Here is a 14,867-nt window from a genome sequence, read left to right as displayed (position 1 = left end):
TTTTCACAATTTTCATGTTTAAATTGAGTCGGAACGTTTGAACATTGACGCTACTTTGAATCTTTACTTGAGCCTGGCATATTCTTGACATTTAGCTGGCATGACTATGTGCATAATCTACGAGTTTTTGTTTCTCTCTTATCTGAACGAATAGACTTGATTCTTTATGTCGGCAAGCTACATTACATTCTGAGGTTAGAGCTTATTAAACTGGTGACATTCATGACCGGTTTCATTTAGGATGTGAGTAGTACTCTCTTTAAGACATGTAACATCAATTTGCATAAGCATGAGTCTAGTCTTCTTAATACCTGTATGCATTCGGTCTGTGGATGGTGACACGTGTTAGGAGAGGCAGTCCCCCTTATTTCATTCTACCCATGAGCCTCACATAGCCAAATTGCCTTTTAGTCCTATCAACTACTTTCTATAATACTTCCTACCCTAGCTGAGCTAGTAACGAGTAGTTCTTGGAATGTTTTATTGCAATATGGTTATTTCATCTGATTTCAGAAGATGGTGGAAAGATTGAAGGGAAAGAAAGAAAGAAAAAAATGTTGAATTGAAAAAAATGGATCGAAAAGTGCGAAAAGAAAAGAAAGAAAGCGAAAAAAAAGGAGACAGAAAAAAGAAAAAGAAAAAAAAAAGAATGAAAGAGAATGAGAATTGCACAATGTTTCACACTCCCATGCCTTATTTATATCTTATGGGGAGTTGAAGACTTTTGGTTTTGTGAGTTTAGTGCATAATTTTGCACCGTTTCATCTTGCTGTTATGAGTACGAAGTTGGGATGCAGTCTATATTTGGATCCGTTGTTGCTAGCCTAGCTATTAACCCCACATATCCAAATTCATTTTAGCCCCTTCTTACCCATTACCTCACTAACCCAAATGTAAGTCCTCGGCACGTGTCTTGGTCATTAGTATGGTTGGAATGCATATGTACGGTTGTAGAGACTTTATTCATGTTAACTGCATGCATGTTCTTATAGGTCGAGTTAGGTGAGTGTCTTGCTTTTTCCTATCTTTCACATATATACTCACCTTGTACCTGATTTTGAGTGACGAGCGACCCGTGAGAGTCCGACATCTTTGAATCTTGCAAGGTCGACGGTTCAGTAAGCTTGAAATATTAATTTAACTCGTTTGCACTTTTCAGTTGCCACTTTGTCATTTTGTTGCATTAAATTGGTTCTAGTGGATGATTTGTAGCTGATGCGTTGGTCCCGTTCTATTGTTCACCCTTAGTTGCATTCATATTTGCTTGGGGACAAGCAAAGGTTTGGTTTGGGGAGATTTGATGCGTGTCTTTTATATAAGGTTTTCACCTCATTTTTACACGCATTTCTGTGCTTTTTATGTAGCATCTGGCTACAAATACCCCCGAATATTCTACTTTAGTCCGTTTATTGTAATTTGCAGGAATTGACCGAGGAGGAGCTAAATCAAGCCTTAATTGTCCCAATTGTATGCATTCATGGGAAATAAGGAGCCGGAGCTTAGAAATCATACACTTGGAGGACGCATGAGCTGAGTAAAGGAAGAAATTCAAGTCCTGACGTGCCTATGTAGCTCGATCGAGTGGTTTACTGCTCGATCGAATGCTTTATACACTCAAGACTGGTCGATCGACCAGTTTAAGGAGTCGATCAAGGAGGTTCAGCAAGCAGTGCTCGATCGAGAGGTAGTTCTAGCTCGATCGAGTGACTTGGCGTTCGATCGAGTAATCTTTCTACTCGATCGAGGGGTTTTCGTGTGCTTTTGGTTTATTTCCGCCTAATCTTTTATGGGCTTTTGTAATCAGTCCATAGATTAGGTTTAAGACAATTTTGCAGTATAAGACTGAGGAGAACATCACGTTACTTCGGGATCCCTTCACTACGTACATTTCGACTGTTACTCCTGTCACTGCTTTTTGTATTTCTATTCTCTACTTTGCTACTTGGATTCGGTACTATCAATCTAGTTTATTTCTTAATCATATTTATTGCTTTTAATTCCTTTTCCCTCTTTACTTTACAATTGTTCAATCAAATAGATTAATCATCATGCTTAGTTTTGATTATTTGGTTATTGTAATTGTTAATCCGACGATTATGAGTAGCTAATTTCCTATGCTAAGACTATAGGGGACCCATGATTTGAAGGGAGAGTAATCGACTTACTAGGTTAATACCAGTACCGTCTTTGTTGTTTAAGTGCTACAAATAATTGTAATTGCCTAATTGAGTCGACGCAATTAGACCCTTATTCTTAGTGGACCTTGACCTGGACCGAAAGGTTGGAAGAGGCAGACTAGTAGCGAACAATAGAGTATTGCAGCGAGGGCGAAAGTTAAACTGTTTACATTTTAGGGTGAATCAAGGACCGAAAGGTGACGTTCGCTACCCCTTAGACCGTACTGCATTGACATGGGACCTAGATTGCTCGACCGGATGATTATGGTGAACCGCTTGTCTTAGCTGTTCTCTTTTATCTGTTAAACTCCTTCTTTTTATTTCTCTTTTCCTTATTCTCTTAGTTTAGAAATCACATTTCTAACCCCCAAATTGGTTACTTAGACGAACTTAAATTCAGTCGACAAATTCCTACCTCTCTGTGGATTCGACCCGACTTCCCTAGCTATATTAGTTAGTTAGAACCAGTTGGTTATTTTTGACAGGTACGCGACAGACGTGTCAGAACCTAACACTAATATCGCTTCACATCACTTTGATTGCAGAGGACATCCCTTCTACGTCGAGGAGAGACTTCATGGAGACCGACGTTGAGCTTGAGCCTTCCACCGTCCAAGTGATTGAGGAGGACTAATAGGAGGAGGCCCCGCGGAGGGCCAACTTGGGGCGTGGTTGCCACTTGCTCGCGGGAGCGCCAGAGTGGACCGAGAAATAGGATGGCAGACATCTCATCTGAGCAGCAGAGAGCCACCTGTCGTACAGGACGGCAAAGAGTATGGTGAGTCTTACGTTTGCCATTTCTTTAATTCATTTTGGTTCTTATAAATGCCTCTCATTTATTCATTCCTTTCTTTTTTGTTTGCTATGCTTAATAAACTTTCTCTTGAATTGATGTAGGATGTCGGAAACATGAGGTCCTTTTCTGGCTACACGACGATGATGGACGCTTACGAGAAGCTGACGGAGGAGGAGCGGGCCATTATCGAGCAGGGAGCTTTCGGGGCCCTGGTGCGGGCTTGGAGAGATAAGGGAAATAAAGATTCGGGCCAACCTTTGCCTGATTCGAGCGTTTCTTGATCGTTTTTGGGTCACGACCTCGACTTTCCATATGACTTTAAAGATATTGGGGCCACTCTGGAGGACTACGGCATGATCTCAAGCCTGCCGTGTGGAGAGGAGCCAGTGGTGTGGCCGTTGGCGGCCATGAGAGTGGACTCGGCCGAGGCGAGGATTTTGATCGGCTGGAACCTGGCTGCGAGTGCGGCCCAGGTACCTGGTTTAGTGCCGAGCTCCTTTTTGAGGGACTACTTTGGTAGTAGGGTCCTGGCTACGGTGAGGATGGACGGACGTGCAGTGCCTCCACCACCTTGTACTGCCGAGAAGAGGGCCCGCTTGTGGTGGTGGTGGTTCATGTCTTCGATTTACCTCGGAGACAAGGGGAAGAGGCTGTCGACGAAGCTTCTTACGTTTCTTGCTGACTTGGGGAGCCTAGGTCGTTGGGACTGGGTTACCTCTTGCTTTGCAGTCCTCACTCGCTATATGGCGGCCATGGTTCGTCCGGCATTGATGGAGAAGGGGACTTCTCCTGCCACTATTGGTCCTCGACTTCTGTTGGAGGTATGAACCTTTCTTGCAACTATGAAAGATCACTTTGTCATTTTTATTCCATTTACCTTTGAAAATATGAAAAATCATTTGGTAGAGAATAAATTGTAATCATTATTATTTTGTCTACAGGCGTGGGTGTACTCCTACTTTCCCAGTTTAGCGCCCAAGAAGGCGGCGGACGTACTGAGGGAGTACCCTGTTGTCAGGGACTGGATTATGTGCCATCGGAGAAGTTAGTGGTCTTATTAGGACGTCTGTAGGAGGGGCGTTAACGCCCTGAAGTTGAATAGCGTAAGTATCTTGATTTTCATCTGTATCTTTTCTTTTTTCATTTAGAGGCCATAATAGGAATGACCACCCGTGCTCTTGTTTTAGTGGGTGCCCCGACCTTGGGAGAGCTACACTGGAGCTCCTGCTTTCGTGGATGAGGATCTCCTTCCTCGGAGTTCGATTCGGTTGCTGTTGACGACGCCCATGGAGCATCTGTGGTACTTGGGTGAGCGTTTGGCTCGACAGTGCTCCTGTGACGCTTTTACGGTTCCCATCGATCCTCCACGGACGATGTTTAGGGAGTCCTCAGAGGCCGAGAGGACGACAGACCTTGCTGGTGTGAGTGGTGACGCCCTCTTTCTTCCTGGCACGGAGTACGCGGAGTTTGTTTGTCAGAGGTTGGCGTACTGGCCGATCGTGGTGAGCATCTTTACTTGTCATTTTTGATACAACCAACAAGCAATGAATGTTCATCTAAATAACGAATCATTTTAAACTTGCAGGAGATCGAGGTGGCGGGCGTCAAGCCCCCAGCTTTTCCAGAGACACTGGAGTACACTGACGCGGCGGGCATGAGGACGATCTCAGACATCCGTGACTTTGGCAAGGCGGTGACTGACGCTGGCTTAGACGGGTGGCAGCACGTCGTCAGGAGGGTAAGCCCCCAGCTTTAGCTGTCTTTAGTTCTTTGATGTTTTATTTACATATGAATACATTTGTTTGAACCTTTTCTGTATTCGAATGAAGGTGCCGCCGTCCAGTCACGTGGCGCTGTGGAGGATGGCCAACCAGCTGCGAGCTACAGCCATCGAGGCCCTTGCTGGTGGCTCGGGGAGGCAGGTATGAACCTTTCCTACCCGTTTCTTGTTTCTTATCTTTGCTACTTCCAAACTTGTGCAGTGAAGTGATGTAAAATGTCCTGTCATTTCTTATGTGTAGCGGGAGCGTGAGCTAGCGCAGTCCCAGGAGGAGACGACCCGCTTGTTGAGGGAGCTCAAGACCATAGATGCTGAGATCGCCGCTCTTGAGGCGACAGAAGCTGAGCTGAGGTGTCGCCAGGGCTAGCCTGTTGGTTGCTTATTTGTTGTATATTTGTACATTTTCTTTTGATGTCACTTTACTTTGGGCAGGAGTCCGTCCTTTGATGTACATTTTGCCTTTTGGATGTATATATGACGGCCTATGTGCCTTTGCTGCTGGGCGTTTGTTGTATCTGCAGGTTAGCTTAAGAAAACAGGTTTGGCATGTGACGGTTTACGCCGTCATGCTGCCGAAATTCACGTAAAAAATCACATAGCAAAGCATATAAAAGAATTAACTTAAATACAATGGCCTAAATAAGCGTGAAAAAAGAAAAACAGTTTCCGAAGATGGACGAACGGAAAAAGGGTGTCCGAAAATGGACAAAAATGGACGAAAAAATGTCCGAAAATGTCCGAAAATGACGTGACCGGACGGTAGGGAGGGCTACCCCCTAAAAAAAGAATTATAAGAAATGTCTAAGTGTATAAGAAATATTTTGAACATGGGGAGCGAAATAATTCCCCGAAAAGAATAAAGAAAATAAAATGAGTAAGTGTGCGTATATGGCGAAAATGTCGATGTCGCCTTGAAAAGCGAACCCGCATTGATTAGGAAACACAAACTAGGAAATTGCACGGAATTACCAAATTAAATCCTTATAGGAATAGGAAATTTTAACTAAAACGGAATTAGGAAAGATCCACGGCCGTCAAACGAGAAAAAAAGACCTGTGGAAGAGGCGCAGCGGCCACTGCGACTTTTGGAAGAGGCGCAGCATCTGCTGTGTCATTTCCCCAGTTGATCCGTCCTCAGCTGAAATTAGGAAACAGCGAATAGTATATATAGAGACCTCGGTCGAGCTTCTATTCTCACAATTCTCTCTTTCTCGTCTCCGTCCAATATAAACTTCTCCAAATTTTCCAGTAAAATATGGATGCCTTTGAAAATCGCATCAAGGAGTGGTCAAATGAATTTACAAATATGGAGAAACATGATATGGGTGCTTTCAATTTGGGATCAATCATAAGTTTGAAGCTAGTGAAGGTTGTGGGGCCCTTTTTGGATACATGTCTAGAATATTGGGACCCAAATTTCCATGTATTTGCTTTCCCGGGAGGCGATATCTGTCCTTTTCCTGAAGAAATTGCTGCGGTTGGAGGATGGGACCCAGAAGGTGTTCCAGTTATACCTCCTAGCTCTCAAGGGTGCAAAAACAAATTTAGGGACTTGCTCGGTTGACCATGGCTGAGGTGGACCGTCTCGTGACCTTAAATGGAGTACGCATGTTTGACTTTGTTGACCGATTTGTAAATGGGGAGGACTCTACCATCTTCTATGTGGCGAGGTGTCAGGCTTATGGATTCCGCCTCCTTCATTGTTATATCCTTTGAGGGCATGTGGACCAAGAGATGAGGGGTGATCCTAGATTTCTAGGCATATTGAGCAAATGGAACTGTACAGGAGCCTAGCATGCTTGGTTCTAGGGGAGACCGTTTGTATAATAGGAAGGCGAACCGCGAGCTTCCCTATCTTGGGAGTGATGTGACTCATATTTGAGCATATTTATTCCCAAAATTAGCCTTGTTCCTATGTTGTTTAGTCCATAATTGGATCATTTACTATCCTTAGCTTCCCATTTTGCATATTCTTTGAGGTTTTGTTTCCTTGGTAAGAGAGGAGTTCAAACCTTGCATTTTCATGGCAAAGTGGAGCTAAATTGATCGAATTCAATGACCAAGCATAAAAGGGAAGACGATACTTGAAGGCCTATGTAGATAATAAAGTAGATTGGGAAATGATGAAAGGATCCTTACATCCTCAACAAGATCCCCGAGAATTGTTGAGGAAAGAAGAGAAGAGAAGTGCCTGACCTAGGATCCGAGCGGCTCTCTGCCAATTCGAGCGTCTCCCTGCCAACCAATCCGAGAATCCCAATGCCAAGACGCTCGTCTTGAAGCCAACCAATCCGAACGTCTCTCCCCTGATCCGCTCGGATTCCCTTGCAGACTCCACTTTGCCTACTGCCTAGACGCTCGGGACGAGCATATTCTCTGGGGACTAGCAAAATGGAGATGAGCATCTCCTTGGAGAGGAGCACATCCTCAACTTTTCTTAAGGATTTTAATAGTCATTTAAGCCCTTAGTAACCCTAATCCTTGTACCTAATCTTTAGTATAAATACCCCATTGTACTACTGAAATTATTATCAAATCTTAATACTCTTTTATCTCATCTTAATAATCTCTTAATCTTATAATCAACTCTTAATTTAACATTAATACAAATCTCATTTCTTAATCTTTCCTTAATTTCTCTATTGTTCATCATTTATTTTGGGTAATTAGAACATTTTTTGGGTTTATTTGGAGGATTGACAACCTTCCATCAATCATCAAGTACTTCTATTATTCTTTTCTTTATTATTTGGAATCATCTTTATAGGAATAATTCTCTCTTAATCCATTTTTAATTATTGTTAATCATCTGCATTTGTTCATCATGTCTTGCCTTGCTAGTATGATTGACAACCTTGTTAGCATGTTAAACTCGATAATGAGTGAGTATTTTCCTTAACTACGGTTAATGGGGAATTAGGAGAAACCAACATGGGGATTGATTCATGCTTAATCTAATATGTTTTCATAATTAATTTGCTTGCTTGTTGTGATTTCAACTTATGCACATGTTATGTTTGATGAAATGCGAACCTATGAATCCTTTCATTTTTTACCTATCACTTACCTTTTCAATGAAACTTGTAAGATATAAACCAACTCGAGTCTCATTAGACCATGTATATAGTTGGATAGGGAGTATTATTTCGACTTGTAGGTGTTTTACAATCTAATCAATTCGGCTCCGGGACCCAAACCTTTTTAGGGATTGTAAGACATAAACCAACTCGATTCCATCACAACAATAAGTGCTTGCATCTAGTAGAAAACATGTTTTTATGATCAAATCCCATGAATCCCTTATGAACCCATGACACCCTAGTGCTTTTAATCAATTGTTTACATCTCATTTTAATCATCTTGCTTGTTTTCATTACTTTATTTACATTGTTAATTAGTTTAGTTGATCTCCTATCTCAACCCAAATTGTGACACCCTTAGACAGAACCATTTGCAATCGAAAATCCTACATCAATACCCGTCCCTTGGGATCCGACCTTTACTTACCTCTTTACTAAGAGTAGATTAGTTTTTGAAGCTATAAATATTGTTTTTGTCAAGGTAACTTTTGACGACAAGTAACAAAACCGACGAACCAAAAATGGCGCCGTTGTCGGGGATGGTGTTAACTTGATTTGATTTTCTTTGATTGTTTTTAGTTGTCTCTTTCTTTACCTTGGGGAAGTCAAACTCCTCAAGGTTTGTTCTAACTGTTTTCGAGTTGTTTGATATTTTGCATTTCTAGGGGAACACAAGGTAACTTGTTACCCATTGATCTTGAAATTGAAAGAACTTTGACCAACAATAGAAGACTTGCTAGAAATACTTTGAGAGGTATTGGTGAGATTGTGGACATTCAACCAAATAATATTGAGTTCATCAACCCTTTTGCAAGAGAAGGAGAGGATAACCAAACACAAAACCAACCACAAAATCAACCCACAATGCCTAAATGTTTATCACATTCCATACCAACCGAGGAGAGCCTACCAAATGGTACTCCTACCCCACAACATTTAACCGGTAATTTCATTGCAAAATCCGAATTTATACAATTAGTTGAGAGAAGTCAATTTGGGGTATGCCAAATGAGACTTTTTGTGACTATTGTGATTCGATTTCTCAAACCGGAGTTACTCAAGACCAAATTTGATGGGTCTTATTTCCTTGTTCTTTGATTGGTTCCGCGAAACAATGGTTGAAGAGCCTAGATTAGGCTACTCTTGGTATTGACTCATGGAAGAAATTGGCACTTACTTTCTACAAAAAGTTCTATCCTCCGGAGAAGACTAACATGTTGAGAGCCCAAATCACCGGGTTCAAACAAAGGGATGAGGAATCTTTGTATGAAGCATGGGAGAGATTTAAGGATACTTATCGATCTTGTCCGCACCATGGACTTAGCAAGTGGTTCCTTGTACAACAATTTTGGAATGGTCTATATGAAGACTTCCGAAACATTCTCAATATGGGATCAAATGGTATGTATACCGAAGTTGATGATAATCAAACATGGAACAAGATTGAGGAAATGGCGGTCCATAACTCATAATATAGTAGACCTCGGAAGGCTACTAGAGGAGGAAAGCATGAAGTGGACTCTATTACTCAATTGGGTTCTCAACTTAGTGCTCATATTGACACCATTAATTTGAAGTTTGAGAAGACTATGGCTAAACTTGAAGAGGTCTCCAAATCACCTAAGCAACATGTTAATGCCATGGTGGCATCTTCATCAATTTCAAGTGGAGTATGTGAGAGTTGTGCAACTTTGGGACATGACCAAAGTGAATGTAGGGGAACAACTGAACAAGTGAATGCTTTCTAAGCATACAAGAGTGGTACCCCTTACTCCAACTATTACAATGAAAACACCAAATTCTATCCCAACCTCTCATACAAAAGACAAAATGTTCAAAACCCTCAAACAACATACACCCCACCTCCAATGAGAAACCAAGCTCAAAGACCCTTTTACAATCAAAACCAAAGTTATCAAAATCAACCTCCAAACAATCAAACAAATGACCATGGTTTTGATGTTAAAAAAGCGGTCCTTCAAATGAAAAAGAACCAACAAGAGTTTTTCACTCAAATGCAAAAGGATAGTCAAGCAAAAAACATCACCATCAATAACATACTAGCTCACACAAAGATGTTGGAGACCCAAATGTCTCAATTAGCATCTTCTAGTTCACAAAGACAAAAGGGGAAATTACCACCTCAAGGTACTCACCCAAGACATGAGTCGGTGAGTGCCATCCATTTGAGGAGCGGTACAAGGTATGAAGAGCCGAAGAGGCCTGTTGATGAAGGTGTTGTTAATGCTAGTGACAAGGAAAGAGTTGTTGATGACTCGAAGAAAGAAGAAGAACCCACCACCATTCAAGAAGTTTCAAAGAAGGATGAAGAAAAGGCTAAAGAGAAGGAGCCGATTGTGATTCGACTTCCATTTCCAAGTCGTCAAGCTAAGCCTAAGTTTGATGAAGAACTTGGGAAGTTTATGGAGATTGTGAAAAACTTGGAAGTCTCAATTCCATTTACGGAATTAATCAATCATGTTCCGGCCTATGCGAAATACATGAAAGATATTCTTACGAAGAAGAAATCCATCCGGAAGCTTGAGACTATTGCTTTCACTAAGGTGAGTTGTGCCATCCTAGAAGGAAGTTCACCTCCAAAACAAAAGGATCCGGGAAGTTTCTCTATTCCATGCACCATTGGCGACACCACAATCAACAAAGCTCTATGTGACCTTTGGGCAAGTGTGAGTGTCATGCCATACTCGGTGTGCAAGAGGCTAGGAATGGGAGAGCTTAAGTGCACTAATATCACAATTCAAATGGCGGATCGATCAACGAGGACACCTTTAGGGGTATAGGAAGATGTGCTGGTACGAATTGACAAATTCTTCATCCCGGTGGAGTTTATTATTGTTGATATGGAGGAGGATTCCATCATTCCTATCATTCTAGGAAGACCTTTCTTACACACCGCGGGAGCGGTGATTGACGTGAAACATGGAGAGCTCACACTTAAAGTGGGAGATGAAACGATGACTTTTAATCTTGATAAGATAATGAGAGCTCCCCGACTACATGAGCCATGTTTCATGGTTGATCATTATAGCCGAGAAAGTGATAGGAAGAAGTTGGCATCTCAATGCAAAGAACAAGCTATGGGTAAAGAATCATCACCCATATGGGAGAAGAAAATGGGTAATCTCCAAGATGCTCCATCCAAAGAGCAAGAATGTTTCAACAAGAATGAGAGCTTGAATAGCTCACCACCACTCATGACAAGAGAAGAAGAAGGCCTCATTGGCCATAATGACAAGAAGAAAGAGGAGTTGTTCTCATCAACTCATGATACTATTGGGGAACAAGTAGACGAAGTATACGGTCTTTGGGATGATGAGTTTAAAGGGATATTCAATCCTTATATTGGTAATGCTATGACCCAAGACCAGAATAAAGAACAACATGTGCAAAGGTCTATTGAAGATCTTTATCATAACAATGAACAAGCTTTCGACTACTTCTTTAAGGTGTTGAGCAACATAACCAACACCTTGGCTATGCCCCCTTGACATCTCATACATGGATGAGAGTTTGGTGGAGTCCTCCCTAAACCACCATTTGTAAATATTCTAACCCCTTAACTTGCATTTTACTTATTGTATTGCATTTTTGTCAATTTTGGATTTGTATTTTTATGCCTCGATCAAGATTTTCATTTCGAGAGAGAGTGAGGGAGGGACTTAAATGTTTATTGATGTGTAGTGTTTTAACATATTTGGGGATATCAATTGCCTAGGCTATCCAAGCCTTCGTAGTGCCCACACAATGAAGACCAAGGGAATGAAGAGTAAATGAGACGGGTTATGAAATACCCACGGGTGGAACTGAATCCGTGAGGTACAGGGACAATCCGAGCGGCCCGACAAGAATCCGCTTGTCCTGAAGAGAATCCGAGCATCCGGGGAAGAAGATGCTCGTCCTGGGAGAGCTGGAGATAAAATTTTTTGGTCTGACTAAAGATCTGAGCGTCTCCATATAGAATCTGCTCGTCTTAGTCAAGACGCTTGTCTCACAGAGGATCCGCTCGTCCTACTGCTGGTAAAATTTGGGATTTCTCCCTGACAAGGAATTCGAGCGTCCTCAAGGAAATCCGCTCGTCTCCCTTCAGAAAGGCGCTCGTCTTCATCAGAAGACGCTCGTCGCAGCACGGTCTTATTTTCTGAAACAAGCTGAAATAGAATCCGAGCGTCCCGACCCAGATCCGCTCGTCTCCCCTGTGCAATTCAAATATAACGGGATTAAAACCCCACCTTTCCCAATTCATTTTTCTCATTCAAAACACAAACACATCTCCAAAACCTCCAACACCCTCAATCCCTCCATCCACCAAAATCAATTTTCTCAACAAAATTCACCCAACTAAATTCCAAACTCCCTCAAAACTCAAACAAATCACTCCTTTGTCAACAACAAGCTTTGAATCGATTTTCTAGGATACAAGGCAAAATTCAAAAAAATCCTAAATCGATTTGGGTCTTATTGAAACTTGAGGAATTCAAGCAAATTTTTGGGTGTTACTACATACAAGGAGATGATGGCTAGGACAAAAGGTGGAAACAAGGCACTTCCAAAGAAGAATCTCTCAAAAAGGCAACAAGCTGTACAAGATTCAAAGGCTTTGGTGGTTCAAAGTGCAAGGATGGAAATTTAAGAGACTACTCCTCCTATGGTGGAAACTACTACTCCGGTTGTTGAACAACTATATGATTATCCGGAGGTAATTTTCACATCCGATGCTCATAGGATGAAATTTATATCCCTTGCTAAGAAATATATTTTACCCACCAAGTTTATATGCCAAGAGACCTTGACCAAATTGGGTGTCTTTGAATAAACCAAGAATTTCTTCGAGTCCATGGGATTGCTTACTTTGTTTAATATGCAAGAGTTAACCTACCCATCCCTCACCTTGGATTTTTTAAGCTCATTGAAAGTTACGAAGGTGGAGACTCGAACAAACATTGAATTCCGCGTTGAGAATGTTGATAGGAAAATGTCTTTCGGCGAGTTTGGTAATGTTTTTGGCCTTAGAAATGACTCGGACTATGTGAAGAAACCCTTAACCAAATATTATCCCGCTCCCTTATGGAAGGCTATTACCGGGAGAAAGTTTACATCTTACCATGATTGTCGTGCCCTTTATGTCCATCATCCGGGCATAAGGGTATGGCACAAGGTTATTGGGCATACTTTGATTGCTAGAAAGGGAATAAACCACTTCACCGAACTTGATTTTATTTATCTCGAGTCAACCTTGAATATTGGTAGAGAGTTCACCACAAAGTACAACATTCTTCAACTTTTAATTGAGAGGTGGCTCAATATCGATCATGGCAAAGAAGGTGCAACTTTATTGTTAATGGAGGATTGGTAACCTATTTGGCAAAACACTTCAACTGGTACTTCAACAAGAATGACAACTATAAACCGGTTAAGGGAGGCCATATCATTGATCAGCCACCATGGTTCAAAATTTAAATGGCTCAAGAATAACACTCTTGACAACAAATTTGGGTGGTTAACAAAATATGCCAAATCCTTCACTTTACCGGACAAAATTTGCCGATTAAATGTCCATAGGCCAAACTACCTTCTCCCACTAACCGAGGAAGCCTAGTACATTATACAACATCAAAGGGAGGACATTACCGAGCCCTCCTCCTATATTATCACTCCACCCTACCCATTCACCTACCATGAGTTAAAACCCGAAAATGTTAAGGCGGGGAATGGCTACTTGCTTGACTCTTTTGTTGCAACAAATGAACAAGCAAGCCTATGAGGATAGAGTCGATGCTTATAGAGCACAATATCCGCCTCTCTTAAATCTAGCTAGGCAAGGACTTCCTTACCCATCTTGTCGTTTGCCTAGTTGGGCGGATAGGAAAGTCTTCTTTCCTAGTGCTTCTAGGGGTGTTAGCTTGGGTGAAAAGGAGGTTGTTGTTGAGAGTGGTGGAAAAGAAGGTGAAGGAAATGAAGAAAATGAAAAAGGTGGAGAAGAAGAGGGTAGTGAGGAAGAAGAAGGAAGTTCAAGTGCAAGTGATGATAACTCCGGATCTATGGAGGTTGATGAAGATTCTAGTGAAGAAGTTGGTGACGATGATGGAGATGCTAGTGATGTCGCCATGGGCGATGATTGTGGATTAGCAAGCTCTTGGGAGGATGCCACAATACTTTGTGAGTCTCCTACACATCCTTTAAGGTTTGTTTATTTCTATTGTTTTTCATATAATTTTTATCTTGATCATGATTTTGAGTCCTAGCATCATTTAGAGGAATCACACCTCGGTCCCATTGAGGTGTTTCTTTTATTGTTCCCACATTCAAAATCCAAAATGACAATTGTAGTTTCATGCATAGCATCCTTATGCATGAACTCCCCCAATTTTTGACATTAGAAATAGTGTCTATTTTGGTTTGGGAAAGTTTATGCATATGCATTGGGAGCTAATCTAAATTATGCTCTCCAACCAAAACAAAAGCTCATGCATCATATAGTATAGTTTAGTTGCATCACTTGTTTATATGTCATATAGTTTGCATTTAGTTTAGAAATCATGCATTTCATATAAATTGCATAATTTCCAATCGTATTGGCTATTGAGGACAATTCCCATACTAGAGTGGGGATGAGAAATTCTAACATGACTTTTTAAAACAAAAATGATAAAAATTGAAAAAACTTGAAAAATTCAAAAACCCAAAAACATTTTATTTTCCTTTATAGTGTAGTCTTGTATGTATTGTGTTTGTTCATCCTTTTTAACATTGATCGACTACGCCACATCCCAGACATGAGGATATAAAAGACCGCATGGTATGATCTTTCCAATCTCTTTTTTCCTCTTTATGTTAATGACTATGTGGCTTTATTTTGATTGATGCGGTATAAACAATGTGAATTTAGGATTGCATATAGATTATTTAGCATACTAGTTGGTAGAATCATTTGCATTAGGTTGTATAAATGTTAGTTGCATCATGGCATATAGTTGCATTTAGAAAAAAATTTGTGAAACCATCTATTTGAGAAG

General features: G+C 41.2%; 1 non-coding gene across 1 annotated transcript; it reads right to left on the bottom strand.

The window, feature by feature from the left end:
• Positions 1-9,047: 9,047 nt before the first annotated feature.
• Positions 9,048-9,154, bottom strand: LOC141615755 (small nucleolar RNA R71). Its single transcript, XR_012530158.1, has one exon. It is a non-coding gene; the product is annotated as a small nucleolar RNA R71 (small nucleolar RNA).
• Between the last annotated feature and the right edge of the window lie 5,713 nt (positions 9,155-14,867).

The sequence above is a fragment of the Silene latifolia genome, chromosome 11, assembly GCF_048544455.1.
Source record: "Silene latifolia isolate original U9 population chromosome 11, ASM4854445v1, whole genome shotgun sequence".
Classification (NCBI taxonomy): domain Eukaryota; kingdom Viridiplantae; phylum Streptophyta; class Magnoliopsida; order Caryophyllales; family Caryophyllaceae; genus Silene; species Silene latifolia.
This window is presented reverse-complemented; position numbering and strand designations above follow the sequence as displayed.